Source organism: Protopterus annectens, chromosome 14.part0 (assembly GCF_019279795.1).
Source record: "Protopterus annectens isolate FY-2018-M chromosome 14.part0, PAN1.0, whole genome shotgun sequence".
In the NCBI taxonomy this organism is placed as follows: Eukaryota; Metazoa; Chordata; order Ceratodontiformes; family Protopteridae; genus Protopterus; species Protopterus annectens.
Genome location: NC_056748.1, coordinates 1,166,905,493 through 1,166,924,703, shown reverse-complemented (window position 1 = coordinate 1,166,924,703; position 19,211 = coordinate 1,166,905,493). Strand labels below are relative to the sequence as shown.

Genomic DNA, 19,211 nt, shown 5'->3' with positions numbered 1-19,211 from the left:
GGGAAAATCATGTCCGTATAATCCATGGCATTACTTAACATGTACATAATTACATAACATGATGTAATAAATGGAGAATTGTCTTACCTCATTCCAGCCTTTGTTTTCTGCACATTTTAAGCAAATGACCTAAGTACTTTAAGATGAAATTTATGTATCAGTCTGTTGCTGTACTGTCTATAAATGTGTACCTTCCTTATAAATAGGTTTGCGTGGGGGCATATTCTTAAGCAAGTAATAATGCCATACACATTGGGTGTCATAAGGAAACAACAGACTGGCCAAAAGGGTGCTGTGAGGCCCATCGATAAAGGCAGATTGCCTCCCCACTTCTGGAAGGTCCATTACTTCTCTACAAAATCCACCCACACCCTGGAGAGCACTGTTCCTGTAAGAAAAGGGTTTAAGTTATTTTACATTTATTTTATTATACATAAATACTACTTTTTTTAATTCTGAGGTATAATGGTTGAGTATTTCACCTCCCATGCACATGGTACAAGGTTTGATCCTGACCTCTGACCATTGCCTGTTTGGAGTTTGCACGTTCTCCCTGTGTCTCTGTGGGGTTTCTCTCACATCTGAAAAACATGCTGTTTCCATCTCAAACTCACCAATAAATAGAGTTGTGATCAGCAGCACAGACTCTACATGGTGTCCTGTAGGGGAAGAGTTGTACAGACCAACCACTTTGGACATCTGCTGTGGTGCAGTATCCTCACGATAGGAGAACATGGATCACAGATTGCATGCCGTGGCAGGGATAGCCACTCAATGGTGTAAACATATGGCTCTAGGTGATTCGGTCATGTTAACTAATGTTGCCAAAATGGGCATGGGTAGTTACCAGTGATGAGTGGGTTGAGGACCAAGCCTACTCTGACCTATGCCAGGGACCCTTGATAATGGTGGGAGGGGGTATATGTGCCTCTATTGGCCAGTGTGTGCCCACCATAAAGCCCAGCAGCCCTGGGTCAATAAGCTACTGGCCGGTCGGTATGTAGTTGCCCAGCCTGGGTTACCTGGGATAGCTCTTGAGCGAAAGCTGGGCATAAAAGCAACCAACCAATCTGCCAAACATGAACTGAGAATTGCTACACTTAATGTAGGTTCACTGACAGGATGCAGTTTGGAAGTGGATGACATGATGATACAGAGAAGGCAGGACATCCTATGTATCCAAGAGATGAGATGGAAAGGCAGTAGAGCAAAGGCACTTGGCTTGGGATCCAGTTTCTACTACTCATGAGGGGGACAGGCTAGAAATGGTGTAGGAAATGTCGTGAGAAAGTGGCTTCTGAAGGCAGTGAGGGATATCATCAGAATTAATGACCAACTCATGGCAATCAGACTCCAGTGTAATGATAGGATAGTATTCATAATCTCAGCCAATGCCCCACAGCAGGGTTGTGATATTGAGGAAAAGAGTGCATTTAGACAGCAGTTGCAGGACCTACTAGATAAAGCAGAAAAACATGAATTGGTGTTGATAATGGCTGACCTGAATGCACATATTGGTACAGGCAGAACTGGATATGAGGACTGCCTGGGTCCACATGGGTGGAGCAACAGGAATAAAGAAGGAGAAGCCATTCTAGACTTCTGTCTGGCAAATGGCTTGATAGTAGCCAACACATGGTTCAGAAAGAGAGAGAGACACACAAGATCACATACAAGAGTAGCAAACATGCAACTCAGGTAGGCTTCCTCCTAATAAGGAGAAGGCACTGGGGTAGAATTGATGATTGCGAGGTCATCCCCAGTGAAACAGTCAGCCCACAGCATAAATTACTAGTTGCCACAACTAGCTGCAAGCAGTGGTCAGATACAGTTCTAAGGTCAACAGAGACCAGGCTGAAGACCTATAAGTTGACTGGAGAGAAAGTACAACAGTTCAAGGAATTAATCAGGGCTCTAGCACCCAAGAAGAGGAGGAAGTAGGTGGAGTTGAACAAGAATGGCAGCACCTAAAAACAGCATGTGTTAGAACTACAGAAAAGATATGTGACCGAGCCAGGTATGGAAATAAGGTACATAAAGAAAGTTGGTGGTAGAATGCAGAAGTCCAGAAAGTCATCAAAAGAAAGTAGGAGTCTAGAAAGAAGTGGGAAATACAAAAGACTGACCAGGCTAGGAAGGACTACTAGTTGGCTTACAAAGAAGCTAAGAAAGAAGTTGCAGTAGCAATGAATAAGGCATTGGAGGCACTCTGCCAACTTCTGGAAAGTGACTAAGTAAGTGGCACAAAGAAACTATATCAGGTTGCAAGGCAAAGACAGAAAGATAAAGAAGATAGTCAGACACCCTTCATAAGGGATGCCAGGAGCAACCTGCTCACCAGTCCACAAGACATCAAAGGCAGATGGAAGTATGGAATATTTCCAACAGCTTCTGATTGAAGAAAACCCCACAGAAGGTGAACTGCCCCAGAAACAGCCTACAATGAGAGAAGAAGAAGAGCTCACCCCAGAAGAAGTAAGAACAGCACTAAGGAAAATGAAATCAGGGAAAAGGGAAAGCAGCAGGCTCAGATGAAGTCACAGCAGATATGATAAAGATGCTGGGTGAGACAGGGGAGAAATGGTTCCTGAGGGTACTAATAGCAGTGTGGAGAGAAAGGCATATCCGACATGCCTTGAGAATAAGCATACTTGTGCCAGTGTAGAAGAACAAAGGGGACATCCACAACTGTGGGCAGTACAGTTGCATCAAACTCCTATCACATTGCATGAAAGTTCTGGAGATGGTGATTGATAAACAGATATGCAGAGTAGTAGAATGTAAGATGTGAGATGAGCAGTTCAGATTCAGGTCAGGATGTAGCACAATTCACCAGATGTTTGTAGTGAGACAGATACTTGAGAAGAAGCTAGAGATGAGGAGAGAGCCCAACTAGGCATTTCTAGACTTGGAGAAAGCATATGACAAGGTCCCAAGAAAGTTGATTTGGGCAGTAATGTGGTGGTTTGAAGTCCCAGAAACACTGGTTGAATTAGTGCAGGCTATGTACAAGGACCCAGTGACTCAAGTATGGACAGTGTTCTGTCTCAGAGGAGTTCCCAGTGGGAGTGGGTGTACACCAGGGTTCAGCTCTGAGCCCACTGCTGTTTATACTGGTGATGGACTACATTAGCAAACAGGTTGGAGGGGACAGATCAACAAAGCTGCTGTATGCAGATGATGTGGTATTACAGGCAGACTGTGAGCTAGAACTTCAGCAAAGAATAGGAAAATGGAATGCAAAACTAAAGGCACATGGGATGGTACTAAGCACAGATAAGATTGTGGTAATGGCAGCAAACTGGGGAAGAGAACAGAGATAGAAGGGAAGATAGTGCAACAGGTAAACAGCTTAAAGTATCTGGGAGGGGTGGTTGAGGAGAAGAGAAGTCTGAATGAAGAGGTCAAAGCAAGAATCAGAGGGGTTTCAGCCAACTGGCATAGAGTGTCCGGTGTAGTCTGACAGAAGAATGCCAAAGAAGCTGAAAAGTAAGGTGTACAAGACAGTGGTGCAACCAGTACTAGTGTATGGTACAGAAACATGGGCAGTAAAGGCAAAACAGTTGAAGCTAGAGGTGATGTTAGTGAAGTGCCTGAGAAGGGTGGTAGGATGCACACTGTGGGACAAATGAAGAAATGAGGACATAAGAGCAGAAGCAAAAGTAGCTCCAGTTGCAGAAAAGATCAAAGAAAACAGATTACGGTGGTTTGGACACATGCAGGAAAGCTGAAGACAATCTGGTGAGGAAGATTTGGGACAGACAGGAAGAAGGTAAAAGGAAGCGAGGACATCCAGCAAAGAGGTGGATGGATTGTGTGAAAGAAGATCTGCGACAGTCAGGCATGAGTGTTGAAGAAGACAGGAGTGTGGCAGTGAATCAAGAGAGGTGGCAACACTAGGAGGGTTATGGCTGACAAAGTTTGCAGATGACTGCAAACTGGGCGCCATAGTAGAAAACACATCTGACACAGATATCCTTCAGAAGGGTCTCACAGAAACGGATAACTGGTGCCAGAGCCATGGCCTAAAGTTAAATGCCAAAAAATGCATAGTCATACCCTTCGGGAAAAACAAGGTTACCCCTAGCTACCAAATAGGTGGCAATCCACTGAGTACAGAAGAAGTTATCAGGGACCTGGGGACCCAGGTTGATAGTAGTCTGTCATTCGACACCCATGTAGCTAAAGTAGTTAGGAAGACCTTCTACATTGCCCACCTTATCATGAAGGATTCTCATCTAGATCAGGAGGTCATAGTCTCTATACTCATCACTCATCAGACCAATGATTGAGTACAATGCCCCATTCGGAATGTATCTGACCCGACACTTGCAGCAGCTGGAGAGGCCACAAAGTTCCTCACCAAAAGGATAAAGGGTCTCAAACATCTGTCCTATGCTGCCCGACTGAAAGAACTCCAGCTCTATTCAGTCACTTACCCGCTTGCTCAGAGGCGACCTTTGCCTAACATACAAGGCCATGTCAAACCCAGATTTGATGAATATGCTTCACCTCAAAAATCTAGATCCGCCAGAACCACAAGGGCGGAGACGTGCTGGAGGGATAGATTCATCACCCAAAGACTCCTATGCTGTGGAATAAAATCCCGGTATATGTGAGGCAGAGCACCTCGCTGGCCTTGTTCAAGAGAAATCTTGACCAATGGATGGGAGATCGCAGATATACCCCAGGGATTACCTCAGTGTCACTGCTCAACAGAGGCACAGCAAAATAATGGGTATAGTTCCCCATACTAAAGGGGTGGCGTAAGCCACAAAACTATGGGCTAGGCTTGTAAATGCCCTCGGGCAGATAGCCTAGTATGAACCTATGAACCTATGAACCTATGATACCCCAACCCCATGAAGAAAAAAATGAGAAAAATGGGGGATGATGATGATGATGATGATGTATATGGTTGCTGTACCTAATGTTTGATGGTTGGGGCTGGATATGTGATTTTTGGAGAAAGTATCTTACCTGAAATACATGGCAGTTTAAAACAATTAAACAAATAATTCCCATACTGTTCCTAGATAGTTACTAGATGTGCATTCAGGGGAGCATTGTGGAGTCTTGCCCATATTCCAAGTTACCCCATAGCTTGTTAAGTGTCTTGCTTAAGTCAAACTGTAGGCAAATGAGGGCTGAGGGAATCAAACCCTATGCTCAACACACATACACACACAAACACGGGAGTTGGTATAATGGTTAAGATGTTTGCTTTTCAGAAAAAGGTACAGAATTTGATTATCACCTTTGAAAAGGAAATTAGATAGGCTTAGAATGGTCCACAAGGGCAGCTAGCTTAGTACTTGTCTATGAACCAAGGATATACACACAGTATTTGTATAGAAAACCATCAACCAAACCACAAACATTAGAAGATTCTAGGCTAATTTATGGAATCAATAAAAAGACAAAGGTTCATTCAATAATAAGACCATGAAACACATTGCCAATATTTTCCATTGATGACATGCTTAATCAAGAATACTTGAGTACATTAGTATAAAATGTTAGTGATATGCTTTACAGTAGTATAAAACGTTAGTGATATGGTTAACATTAGTATAAAATGTTAGTGATATGGTTAACATTAGTATAAAATGTTAGTGATATGCTTTACAGTAGTATAAAATGTTAGTGATATGCTTTACAGTAGTATAAAATGTTAGTGATATGCTTTACAGTAGTATAAAATGTTAATGATATGGTTAACATTAGTATAAAATGTTAGTGATATGGTTAACATTAGTATAAAATGTTAGTGATATGGTTAACATTAGTATAAAATGTTAGTGATATGCTTTACAGTAGTATAAAATGTTAGTGATATGGTTAACATTAGTATAAAATGTTAGTGATATGGTTAACATTAGTATAAAATGTTAGTGATATGCTTTACAGTAGTATAAAATGTTAGTGATATGGTTAACATTAGTATAAAATGTTAGTGATATGGTTAACATTAGTATAAAATGTTAGTGATATGGTTAACATTAGTATAAAATGTTAGTGATATGCTTTACAGTAGTATAAAATGTTAGTGATATGCTTTACAGTAGTATAAAATGTTAGTGATATGGTTAACATTAGTATAAAATGTTAGTGATATGGTTAACATTAGTATAAAATGTTAGTGATATGGTTAACATTAGTATAAAATGTTAGTGATATGCTTTACAGTAGTATAAAATGTTAGTGATATGGTTAACATTAGTATAAAATGTTAGTGATATGGTTAACATTAGTATAAAATGTTAGTGATATGCTTTACAGTAGTATAAAATGTTAGTGATATGGTTAACATTAGTATAAAATGTTAGTGATATGGTTAACATTAGTATAAAATGTTAGTGATATGCTTTACAGTAGTATAAAATGTTAGTGATATGCTTTACAGTAGTATAAAATGTTAGTGATATGCTTTACAGTAGTATAAAATGTTAATGATATGGTTAACATTAGTATAAAATGTTAGTGATATGGTTAACATTAGTATAAAATGTTAGTGATATGGTTAACATTAGTATAAAATGTTAGTGATATGCTTTACAGTAGTATAAAATGTTAGTGATATGGTTAACATTAGTATAAAATGTTAGTGATATGGTTAACATTAGTATAAAATGTTAGTGATATGCTTTACAGTAGTATAAAATGTTAGTGATATGGTTAACATTAGTATAAAATGTTAGTGATATGGTTAACATTAGTATAAAATGTTAGTGATATGGTTAACATTAGTATAAAATGTTAGTGATATGCTTTACAGTAGTATAAAATGTTAGTGATATGCTTTACAGTAGTATAAAATGTTAGTGATATGGTTAACATTAGTATAAAATGTTAGTGATATGGTTAACATTAGTATAAAATGTTAGTGATATGGTTAACATTAGTATAAAATGTTAGTGATATGCTTTACAGTAGTATAAAATGTTAGTGATATGGTTAACATTAGTATAAAATGTTAGTGATATGGTTAACATTAGTATAAAATGTTAGTGATATGCTTTACAGTAGTATAAAATGTTAGTGATATGGTTAACATTAGTATAAAATGTTAGTGATATGGTTAACATTAGTATAAAATGTTAGTGATATGGTTAACATTAGTATAAAATGTTAGTGATATGCTTTACAGTAGTATAAAATGTTAGTGATCTGGTTAACATTAGTATAAAATGTTAGTGATATGGTTAACATTAGTATAAAATGTTAGTGATATGCTTTACAGTAGTATAAAATGTTAGTGATATGGTTAACATTAGTATAAAATGTTAGTGATATGGTTAACATTAGTATAAAATGTTAGTGATATGGTTAACATTAGTATAAAATGTTAGTGATATGCTTTACAGTAGTATAAAATGTTAGTGATATGGTTAACATTAGTATAAAATGTTAGCAATATACTTTTTGGATAGGGTAATAAATAGATATTTGTATTTAATTATTGCTGCAATTCTGGGCTATTTTGCTTTTCAGCACATGGACCTTGTATGCTAGAATATACCTTTGTGCAAAGTCATTATGTGCATAACGTTGTGCCCATACATGGTACAAGCAGTAGTAACCCTCCTCCCCCAGCCAAGCTCATTTAAATGGCAGGATGTAGATATTCTGTATCAGCACTGCAGAAGGCAGATTACAGACATGCTGTCATATGCTGTTTAATTTTCCACGAGAACTGCTCTTAGTATTATTTTGTTCTACATAAGCACATTCTCTGTCCATTTCCAGTAGGTACAATAAAAACACACACACACACACACACTCTCACTCACGGAATGCTGATTGTTCTTAGCGTCTGAGTTTTGTACGCTTTTACAGAAGTCAGTGTTTTGTAAGATGATATTCTCAAGACTTTTCAGTTAAATTCATTGGGTTTACCAGTCATATCTGCAAAGAAGCTTTACATGATTGCTCCCTCCCACTTATCCATATTTTCTTCCAAATAGTATTTTTTTTTCCAGTGATTAGTACAAGGGCTTCTATTAAGAGAATGTAGTTTGGCTGGCCCACTGACAGTGTTTTTTTGCAGTCTGCTATGGCCCATACCTCTCAACTGTACAGATTTTCAAAGAATGTCCAGATTTATGTCTAATATTTTTGGTCTGTTTCTCCTAAAATTGTGCTTTTCTGGCAAAGCATTGACAAATCACTGAGGGTTGAAGTTAGAAAATAATGACAGACATTTGAGTTTCAGACTTTATACCCTTAAGAAAATTCATGCTAATGCAAAACCTGTTATTCTGTCAACTTTCTAAGTTTATAAGAGCAATATTTAGAAAATGTCCTTATGTTTGGGGATTTGTCCCCCCTTTATTTATGGCTGTATGCAGATTTCTTGCTGTAACAGGTTGAGAGGTATGTGCTATGCTGTTAGTGACTGAGAATTCATTAGTGTCCATGGTATCAGATAGGTGTCTGGAAGGCAGGTTGGATGTGATGTGTAAAGGCATATGTCCTGCTCTGTGTTATCCTGGGGGAAAGTGTGGGATTCCTAGGATCAGCACTACATCCTGATGAAGGTCAGGTGAGTGTGCCAATGTACTATACGTATACTAACTCACACTAGAAAATGTCTGCACGTCAGGCTGTGTATGTGTAGGACTGTGCTAGCATATATTCTATATTGCATACAGAGAGAGAAGCCTAAGGTCAGGGATTAAAAGGTGACTGCCCTCCAGTACACCCAGACTGGAGTAGAACCCCTATCATACTGTGGGATAGACTACCATCCTGGTGTTGGTAGCAGGAGAAGTGATAATAAGGCAGTGTCAGACAAAGGTAACATGGGCCATTCATTTCTAGGATGGTGCCACGGGGTTAAAAAAAAATTACGAAAAAATAGTTAAGTATGAATCATTCAATAATTCTTAGTCTAACAGTCTTTACTGAATAAAATGAATTTAGAAATGTCATTGTTTTCCATGTTATCCCTTTACACTCCCAATACTTTTGCAACTGTGCAACTGCAGAGGTTAATTTTTTTTTTATACATATATATATATATATATATATATATATATATATATATATATATATATATATATATATATATACACATATATTAGCTAGGTAGGTGGATTGGTACAGTACCACTCCTATCAAGAAACACCTTTTAAAGGTAAAAATTCAGCCACAGCTGCAGACAGTTTGCCACAGGAATATCTGAAAATTGCTGCTGATAGTCTTGCAGACCCCATATCCATACTGATGAAACAATCCCTTACAGAGAAATACTTCCTCTCTGTCTGGAAAAAAATCCCACATAATATGTTTACATAAAGGTGGAACATCCTCTGATCTCTTTAATTACGGACCTGTAGCCACTCTGCCACCCTTTTTTTTAATATTGGAAACATTTCTTCATTCCCAACTTCTATCCCATCTCAGCAGTAACAATCTCTGCTCCACCTCTCAACATTACTTCTGGCCTCACCACAGCACCACTTCTGCTATACTTAGTTTTACTAAAACCATAAACTCTAACAGAAATGTCGGCAACCTATTATCCTCGCATTTCTTAGACGTATTGAAAGCATTCAACACAGTAGCACACCACCTGCTTCACAAACTAGCATCCCTACAACTGCCACAGTCACCTCTTTCCTGGTTCCACAGCTGTCTCACCAACAGACTACAGGCTGGAAAATGGAAATGTGATCTCTCCCCATTCCTGTCCGTTTCTCTAGGTATACCTCGGGGATCAGTTCTTGGCCCTTTACTATTCAACATCTTTAGAAATATCTTTCACAAAGATATCAAGGATGAATCCATAGTTCAATATGCAGACAGTGCCACTCGTATCCTCTTAAGCCTCCCACTTCTATATAAGATGAGCCAAGACTTGCTCTCTACTATTGAATCCTGGCCAAATGACTACTGCCTATTGTTAAATGCTAAAACAAATAATGCCTTTTACTCCTAGATCTCTGTCAGCACAGAAACCATCTTTCAACATCACCTCAACAGTAATACAATAATAGAAACAGTATCCAATACAAAGCTTCTTGTTGTCATAATAGATGATAATTTAAAATATGATAAAGACATCACTTAAGCAATCAAGAAACCCCACCAACACTGGAGTTACAATATTAAACCAAACCTTTTCTCAATGACTTCTCGAGGAAATCTTTAGCATCTTTTTCTTCCTTTCTTCACTCACTTCTTTATGCATCACCCATCCTAACTAATCTTCAGTCTACCTTAAAAAATAAACTAAACGTTTTGTATGACAAAATAGCTAATTTTGAATCCAGCTTACAAAACTGCTCACCACTGCTAGTGCCTTATTTGGCTTGAATTACCTAATTATGTTATCCTACTCCCAACTACTTACAGCCCATAAAATAAAACACAAACTTAACAGCTGCTCTTCGCTAGAAAACATCTTCCAAAACTGTTTTTCTCCTAGGAATTTCAACTCACACAACAAATGTCTCCTGACCGCCACCAAGTCTCATAACAGAGTAGGCGACATTCTTTACTTAATGTGTTACCAAGCACTGGAACTACAAGCTTTAAGTGCAACCTTAAACAACTTAACTTCCTCATGGCTATGCACTTCTTTCCATCCTGACTAAATTCATCCAACTTTCTCTTCACTTACCAACCTCTTTTATCATACTTTACCACAGATTATTTTTTCCTACACGTTTACACCTTTCATTAGTCCTCTTCAGTCTTCTCCATTTCCCTACCATCTCTGTTTTATCTCCTTATTTCGTTACTTATCTACTGTTACATCATCCTCTCCTTAATTCTGTACATTTTGTACTTCACGTTTTCCGCTTATATTGTTGCTTTTCCACCTACTGTTTGTGTCCTGCTCTAATATAAATGTGTTCTTTGTATCTGTATGCGCTAAACTACTGAAAAGGGTCTTCAAACCAGTCCACATAGAGAGCTAACGAATGAATTAATGAAAAAAATAAATAGGTAAAGCCCTGTATTAACCGCAGTCATTTGATTTACTTCTATCAAGAAAAGGAACTTCACCAACCAGTCTAGCCATATCCTGATTCATGTCTAAAACCACTTAGTTGCAGTCGTACTATATATTATTAATATATAGTATATATATATATATATATATATATATATATATATATATATATATACTATATATTATTAATAACCAGCTGATTCTTTTCTGAACATGATATCCATTTTACTCAGTACCTCTGCAATCTCTACCCTATATCACGCTGTAATAGAACTATACTCAAGCTTTATGCTATGCCTCCTTAAACAATTCTTTGGCTCTGGGACACACTTTGATCATTTTCTCTGGCCCTGCATATAATTTACCTCAGACTCATGAGCCTTTATTTGGCTCTAAGGATTCTTCCATACTTCAGTAGCAGAACTGAACAATGTCTCCTCCCATTCTGTGGGTGTACCCAACTACTAACATGCAAGCAAATTATGTTGTAAAGAGGTAGAGTCAACATTTTGATGCCTTGTCTCTTAGTTTACAAAACTGTAGAGACACCTCTAGGTATTTTGTTAGAATCAGTCTTATTTTACCTCTTAGCATCTTAAATTACCTGTTTTATTAGTAATTGCAAAACCATTTTAAGTATAGACTACTGAAAAGCTTGCTTATTTATTAATTTATTGATTGATTCATTCATTCATTCATATTTGTTGACCAGGAAAGTCTGACTGGGTCAGAAACCTATTTTCAGCAGAGCCGCGGGGAGAAAAGCTCCACATAAAGTACATTATACATAAACACAAAACATAAACATTTAAAACCTGACGGGTATTTATATATCTTAATTTTTGTTTTCATACAGATAAATATTGTTTTGTAAAATTGCTATATTCTAACACTGAAATTTGATAGTATTACTTTGTTGATATCAGAAATACATATAATTGTCTTAGTTTGTAGAGTATAGAATTATGGTTAGTTTTGGAGCAATAGAGTTGGTTTAGATAGGAATAATTGAAAAGGAGGAAGTGTATTAGAGGAGGGAAGAGCTGGGAAGTGAGGATAATAGTGTATTGCGGGAGATGATGTATGGTCTGGGTTAAGACTGTGAGGGGAATAACACTCTAATGTATGTGGCATTGCGAGCAAAGAGATAGGTTGGTTGGTAAAAGGCTCATTAAGGCAGAGAAGATTGAGGGGAATGCAGGGAATATAGTGGGGGGAATGCAAGTTTTGATTTCGGGAAAGAGGACGGGACATGAAGCAGAGGAAAGGCATTTGAAGAAATAGTTAAATAGTAAGAGATAAGAGCAAATGGTATCAGAGTAGGTTATGTTAGTTTTAGTGGTAAGAGCAGGGACATATATGGGTGTTGAGAAGATGTTTTTTTAAAGTGAGTTTGAAGGTCCTAAAGGAGTCTAAGATGCTAATGTGTGAGGGGAGGGTATTCCAGAGTTTTGAAATGGAAAAGGAGTAGAGGGTTTTACTGGCTCTTTTACTGGGTTTGTATACTTTTAAGAATTGTTTATTCCTGGAGCGGAGATTTCTGGATGGGTCGTAAGGTTGTATGATAGGCTTTAAACCAGGGCAACTGTTGGATTTGTATATTAATTTATGTGCTTGGGTTAGCTGTATATATCTAAGGTATAGGGAGAAATCTAGCCAGTTTAGTTCCTTGAGGCCATGATAGTCATGTGTACGATAGGATAGACCAGTAGCAAGTTTGACAGTTATATAGTAATATGATTGTAGTTTGCTTTTGAGAGATATGTGCAGGTTTGTTAGGATGGGGGCTCCGTACAGTAGCGAGGGGTGTAAGTATGTATTGGCAAGTGTTTTTTGTTGGGGCTATCCGTGAAGTGTTTGGGCCTATAGAGTTTACCAAATTTAAAGTATGTATTTTTAATGGTGTTCAGTATATGGTATTCAAAGGTGCATTTATTGTCTGTAGTGATGCCCAGTAGCTTTGCTTTGGTAACAATTTCAATTTCTGTATCATTTATTGAAAATAATTTAAAGCCCTGCAGGAGATGTTTTGGGGTGAACAATATAATTTTGGTCTTTTTGGGGTTTAGCAGTAATTGTGCATCATTTGGCAAAGTTTCAGCAGAGGAGAAAGCATTTTGAGTCATTTTTGGAGATGTTGGAGATTATTGGAGGAGGAGGAGATTATGGTGGAATCACCGGCATATTGGATAAGTTTGCTTTCAAGAGAGGCAGTACAGAGATTTTTAATGAACATTTTGAAAAGTAGAGGTCCAAGAATGGAACTTTGGGGTACTTTGGTTCTGTTTGTCAGATATTGTGATAGGTTATTTTTCCATCAAATGCATTGTTTCCTATTAGTTAAGTAATTGGTAAACCATTTTAGAGTTGGCGGTGAGCATCCCAAAAAGGATAGTCATCGTACTAGATTTTGATGATATACTGTATCAAATGTCTTGGATAAGTCCATTAAGATAACTGAGGTTAGCTAGCCAGCATTCAAGGCTCTGTTTACAGCATCTTTGAAAGATATAAGTGTAATAGATGTCCTGGACAGAAACCATGTTGCAAGGGAAGATTATTTTCTGATAGGTATTTTATTAGTTGTATGCGGATGCATTTTTTAAGTATTTTAGATAGAGGGACGAGGATAGAGATATGGCAATAATTTGTAAGTTCATTGGAATTTCCACCATTATGCAGGGGATTACGATAGATTATTTTCATATTCGTGGGACTTCAGATTCAGAGATGGACCTGTTAATTGCTATACTAACTGGGTAGGCAGTAGAGTCTGTGGCTAGTTTTAGGTACTCTGATGAGAGGTTGTCTGAGGACAGGGAGCAAGGTTTTAATTTAATAAGTTTATGTATTAGAGAGGTAGGGATAGGTTGTAGAGTAAAAGTGGGTGAGAAAGTGGTAGCTGAGTGGATGATGTGTATGTTAGGATTGTTTCTGTTACTAAGATTGTTTGCCAAGTTGGTTGTGGGGGATTTAGAAGCTTAAAGATTCTATGATGAGCAACACAACTGTCTGTGGTACCTGACCTTTGTCTAGTACAGGTAGAGATATTAAGTATTGCTCACACACTAAATTATGCAAATGACCATAATGTTCATATACTAGTTTTACGACCTGGTAACAAAGGTATATTTGTACTGTCTCATATGAAAACTCACAACATAAAAATGAAGCTGAAAGTACATGTATATATTGAACTGTTAATAACTACTGTATTAAAATCAGTGTTTACTGTGTTTATCATGACTTATAAAAATCCAGTTACTGTCTTGAAAACTAATGAACGCTGTCAGTGTAAGGATGAATTAGTGCAGAACAATTTTCCTATTTACATTTATTTGGCAACACACTTCTAAAAGTATGCACAGTTGTTTACACTGTGCGTATATGGTTTGATGTTATTAAAGTGTAGCCTTCCAGAGCTCAGCTGGAGGTAAAGAACTGAGCTGTATCTCATTCAGACTTCACTGCTCCATGAACTCTGAGCTCCTGCAGAGCTCTGTAAACTCTGGCAGATGTGAACTGACAAGAAGGTGACATGGCCACCATCATTACTGGAAGTTTAACCAAGAAGGCTAAGGTAATGAGCAGCTAACAAGCCTCTTGGACTACTTCGACTGTTATGAAGCGTCTTTCTGTGATCCAAGGTTTGTTTCCTTTAATTCCAACTTGCAAATTGTGCGATTCTTAGCAAATCACTTAGATATATATAGCTGGTTTGCCAATTGAAAATATATCCATATGATTATTAAGCTCATCTGGTTAACTAATGGATAAAATAAATAAAATACAAATATATATTTTCTGCATGTTACTGATTACTGCTTTCTAGTTTCTGTAAAACCCATATATTTATAGCAATGTTGATCAGTTTTAATTCAGTTATCTTCAAGTCACTTGAAGCTTAACTCCATCCCAATCAAATAACCATATCCAATGCATCTAGTAGTAAACAACTGCTTAATAAAAAACCTGTAAGAGAAGCCAGTACATCTTCAGGGAATATTTACAAGGATAGCCCACTCAATGTATGGCACTATGACATCGTAAAGCATTAGTACTGTCACCTTGACTAGGATTATTGACTATGTTCAAAATCTGCTTCATTGACATTATCCTGTCTTTCCAGTTATGGCATTTGTACACTACTCTCATCCACATCTCTATTAACTTAGTCTTTCTGTCTTCAGTTCTGCTGTTCCACTGTGACCTAACATAGCACTGTCCCCCATATCATTTGTCATATCTTTGTTGCTTTAGTATAGTTCCTTCTTTTAATATGTTATCCCTCCTCCACTATGATGAGCAGCAGAATCTCAATGGGGGGTCTATCTTTAGTCCCACTGTCCTCTCACATATGGCAAAAGAGCCCAGTAGTGGGTATTTATGCAATGGAGTGGTGAAGTGGCTTTATCACCTGCCTCTGCAAGTAATGTTATCCCCAATATTCCCACCCTATTAGCCAAACACCAAATTCTTATCTGCAGTCTCCACAGATAATTCAGAAGAAGAAAACACATCCTAATATACACTTCCAGTCCCTCTCCCATCATGTAAGTGAAAAGGCTAAATCTTTTCATTCTTCTTCCTCCTTGCCAATTCCTCCATTGCTGTGCCCCTAATCAGTCCCAGCTTTTCGACTTTATCATCAGGGCTCCAGCTTTTTATGCCCTTTAGCCAACTTGAAATATGTAAAAGGTTACCTCACCCTCCCCAGTCCTACTCTGTCTCTGCTAGACAAAAGTATAACTTAGAATGTTTGCAGCCATATTATTAAGGAGCCATATTTACTATGGATTAAGTTCTCTTCAACACTAACTTTCAGATTGATAACCCTTACACAAAGGCTACACATAGCTGTGTGTTTACCTCTAACCTGCCCAGCTGTGTGAGATGATTAATAAACCTTGCACAAAGGCTACACATCATAGCATGTTTACCCATAACCTGTCCAGCTTTGTGAGATGTTGTACCCCTCCCCAGCAACCACCCCTAAATTTCTCCTATTGTCACACAATGTTATGCACAATTGGCCCTTTCTGCAGCCCAAGATCACCTGCATCTGTCAATGATGTACATCAGATAATGGTTTTGAGCTTATAATCTCTGGAAGTAGCATAGCAGAGAATGAAATCCAAACTTACTTCACTAGCTGCTATGTTCACTTAGTTAAAAGTGAAAAGACACCAGACGTAATGCTTGGATGCACTGATGCCCAAACATAGCATTCTATCAGCAGTACTTCTGCAGCACACACTTGCAGTTCAACAGAACAGATTTTGACTATGTACCTGTAAGGTTCCCTATCAGAAGCCTGAAACACTATAAGCCTGAAAATCAAAATCCTGAAACCAAAAGCCTGAAAACTCAAAATCTTGAAAACCCAAAATCCTGAAACTCAAAATCCTGAAAACACAAATAATGCTAATATGCCAATACAAACACAGTAATATCTACCGACTGACCCTAACCCTAACCCTAAGGTCCGTCACTATCGCACACTCACCTAACCCGCGCCCTAACCCTAACTCACTTAAACCACCCCTAACCCTCATTTTTGTCACTATTGCATACATGCCTAACCTGCGCCCTAACTCACTTATACCGCCCCTAACCCTAACATAAAACCAACCGCACACTAATCTGAACCCAACGCATGACCTAACACCACAGGGCTAACAATAGAAAAGCCACAATGACGTCAGTATGTCTATTTTGTGTTTTTAGGATTTTGAGTTTCAGGATTTTGGATTTTCAGGATTTTGAGTTTTCAGGCTTTTGGTTTCAGGATTTTGATTTTCAGGCTTATAGTGTTTCAGGCTTCTGATAGGGAACCACCTGTAACACTAATGATCATAATTCAGAAATGAATTCTCACTATCACTCAGTCTGCAAAGCAGGTTAGGGATTCAGTATCCTCCTTGGAGAGATTTATGCCTAGTGCTTGATGTCATAGTAACCAACATCTGGTAAAGACTGGAAGCTAGTTTCTTAACCATCATTAAAAGTGGCAGCAAAGTAGAACACATCTTACATCTAAAAAATCTGTATGCATGATGTAAGGAATTCAGCTACTGAAGTATCACTGAACTCACATTAAAGAAAAACGGAGAAAAAAGGAATTAGAAAGCACATTTGACAGGACTGATCACACCATCAACAGACAGACCTATATGGATTGCCTGATAAAACTTCAAGAAACAATCTACTACTGGTGTCCTGCCTAGGTGTTAAACTTGGAACAGGATGAAGGTAGCATCTAAGGACAGCCTTCAATAAAGAGCTTGACACAACATCAAAAGAGCAATTTGGAAGGACAAGTATATCTCACAGAAGATACCGCTGGTCTGGAGAAGACTCCCCATCCACATTAAAGAAAGTTCATCTCAGTCCATATTCAAGCACAACTTGAATCTCTGGATGGGTCCCCTCAAATTATCTATAGTATGTTCCCAATTATTCTCATTAGGGGTATTGTACAATTATCTATCAACAGATGGGTAAAGCCACCCTGTAACCAAGTGGGATAGGTTAATTAGAGCGCAAAAAGGGAAAGTGCCAGGCTTAAAATAGCCCACAAGGGCAGCTAGCCTAGTACTTACCTACAAACCTATAATGAGTGGTTGGTATGTGGATTATCTGTTTAGGGTCTCAGAAAGACACAAAGTGAAAAGATATCAGACATTCTTGTTCATGTGCAAACTTCCGTCAGTTAAGCAGTAGTGCTACAGAGCCCCAAACTGCATAAGTATTATCAGCAGACATCTATTTTTAAACAAAAAGAACATGAGTAGTAATAAATATTTCAGTACTGCACAGACAATATTACCTTAAGTTCTAGAGAACATAAGACAGCAAAGGCACTCATGCATATGGATGTACTGAAGTTTTTTTCTAAATGCTGAAAATATATTTCTAAAGGTACTGCGGTTTGTCATTTTACTGCCTTTTTAGTGCATTATTGTTAACTTGTGTGTTTCAATTGAGTATGGCCTAACAATCTATTCCTAAAACTGGAATGCGGTTTGTATACACTAATGCAGCAAAATTGCAGCATGTAGAAGAAATGAGTAAAGATAACAACACTGAAGTGCTAGTTTTATGATTTGGCACAACTTGTATATTTCCTAATTGTTTTATACAAGTGTGTGTCAATGTCTTAGTGCAGGATACTGTATAAATATAGTGTACACGTCTGTCATTGTAACTGTTACTTTTCCATTTCTTAATATGGGTTTTATTACCAATGGATATAGATTCAGTTTGTGCTACATCGGTAATTTGGTCCTGAATCTTTCCTGAAGAAGTTATGGCCATCATATTCCAACTAAATTATTAAGAAAAAAGGAATGTGCATGCATTTTTGCGTACACATAGTTTAATTGCCTTGCAAATTTCATAATAATATAATAAATGTATTACGTAGCTTTATTGCCTAGATAACTAAACATGTTTTGTAATACCGGCTAAGTCTATACTACACTTGTGTCCATGAAACAAAAAGCACAGAACGTACAACAGTGACAGTAACAAACAGCAAAATGACAAACGGGCAATATTCACTGAACATAATTTCTTTGAATAAGGCACTTTAGTATGACAGTAAACTGACCTTAGAAAAGTTGAAATACTAGTCTTGTCACCCACATTCCCGTATATATCCCTGCCACTGATAATATGCTCACTGGAGGGTTACTTTTAAAGTATATTTGATAAGGAACTGAATGTAAAGAACATAAATAAAAAATAGTAGGAACTGTTTTCATAAAAACAGGAAATTCTGCTTTGCATAACTGAATTCTGACACCTTACCTGCTCACGAATAATGGCCTGTGATTTCTGAGATAATGACAGCATGAAACCGAAGCATCACAATGCACCTCCTTAGTCTCATCGACAGTAAAACATTCTGAAGAGCTAAATAACAAATTATCATCTCCATTAGACTCCAAGAAAGGTTGAATTAGGTAAACCAGGGGAAAGATCTCCAACGTTCTTCCTGCTGTTCAGTCTTCCTTCTGCTCTGTTCACCGTCTGTTGCATTCAGGTAATAATATCAGGCTTAAGTTACACAGCTACCTAAGCTAGTGAACCTGTCTAGCACAATTGTAGCTGAAGGAAGGATATGTTTACAGTTAGTTATCCACACTGACAAAAGAGCATTTTGGAAATGTGATCGCTGCTGTACTGTAAGACATTGAATATGTCAGTAATAAGATATGAATGAAATGCCTGTGTTAAAGGAGAC

The 19,211-nt window shown here is 37.7% G+C and overlaps 1 protein-coding gene across 1 annotated transcript in view; it reads right to left on the bottom strand.

Moving 5' to 3' along the window:
* LOC122789475 (RING finger protein 224-like) overlaps nucleotides 1-18,949 on the bottom strand; it is a 114,213-nt gene extending 95,264 nt beyond the window's left edge. Inside the window, exon 1 of the mRNA XM_044056977.1 lies at nucleotides 18,776-18,949. The gene's annotated coding sequence lies outside the window, so the exon portion shown is untranslated. The remainder of the gene's footprint in view (nucleotides 1-18,775) is intronic.
* Nucleotides 18,950-19,211: the final 262 nt, after the last annotated feature.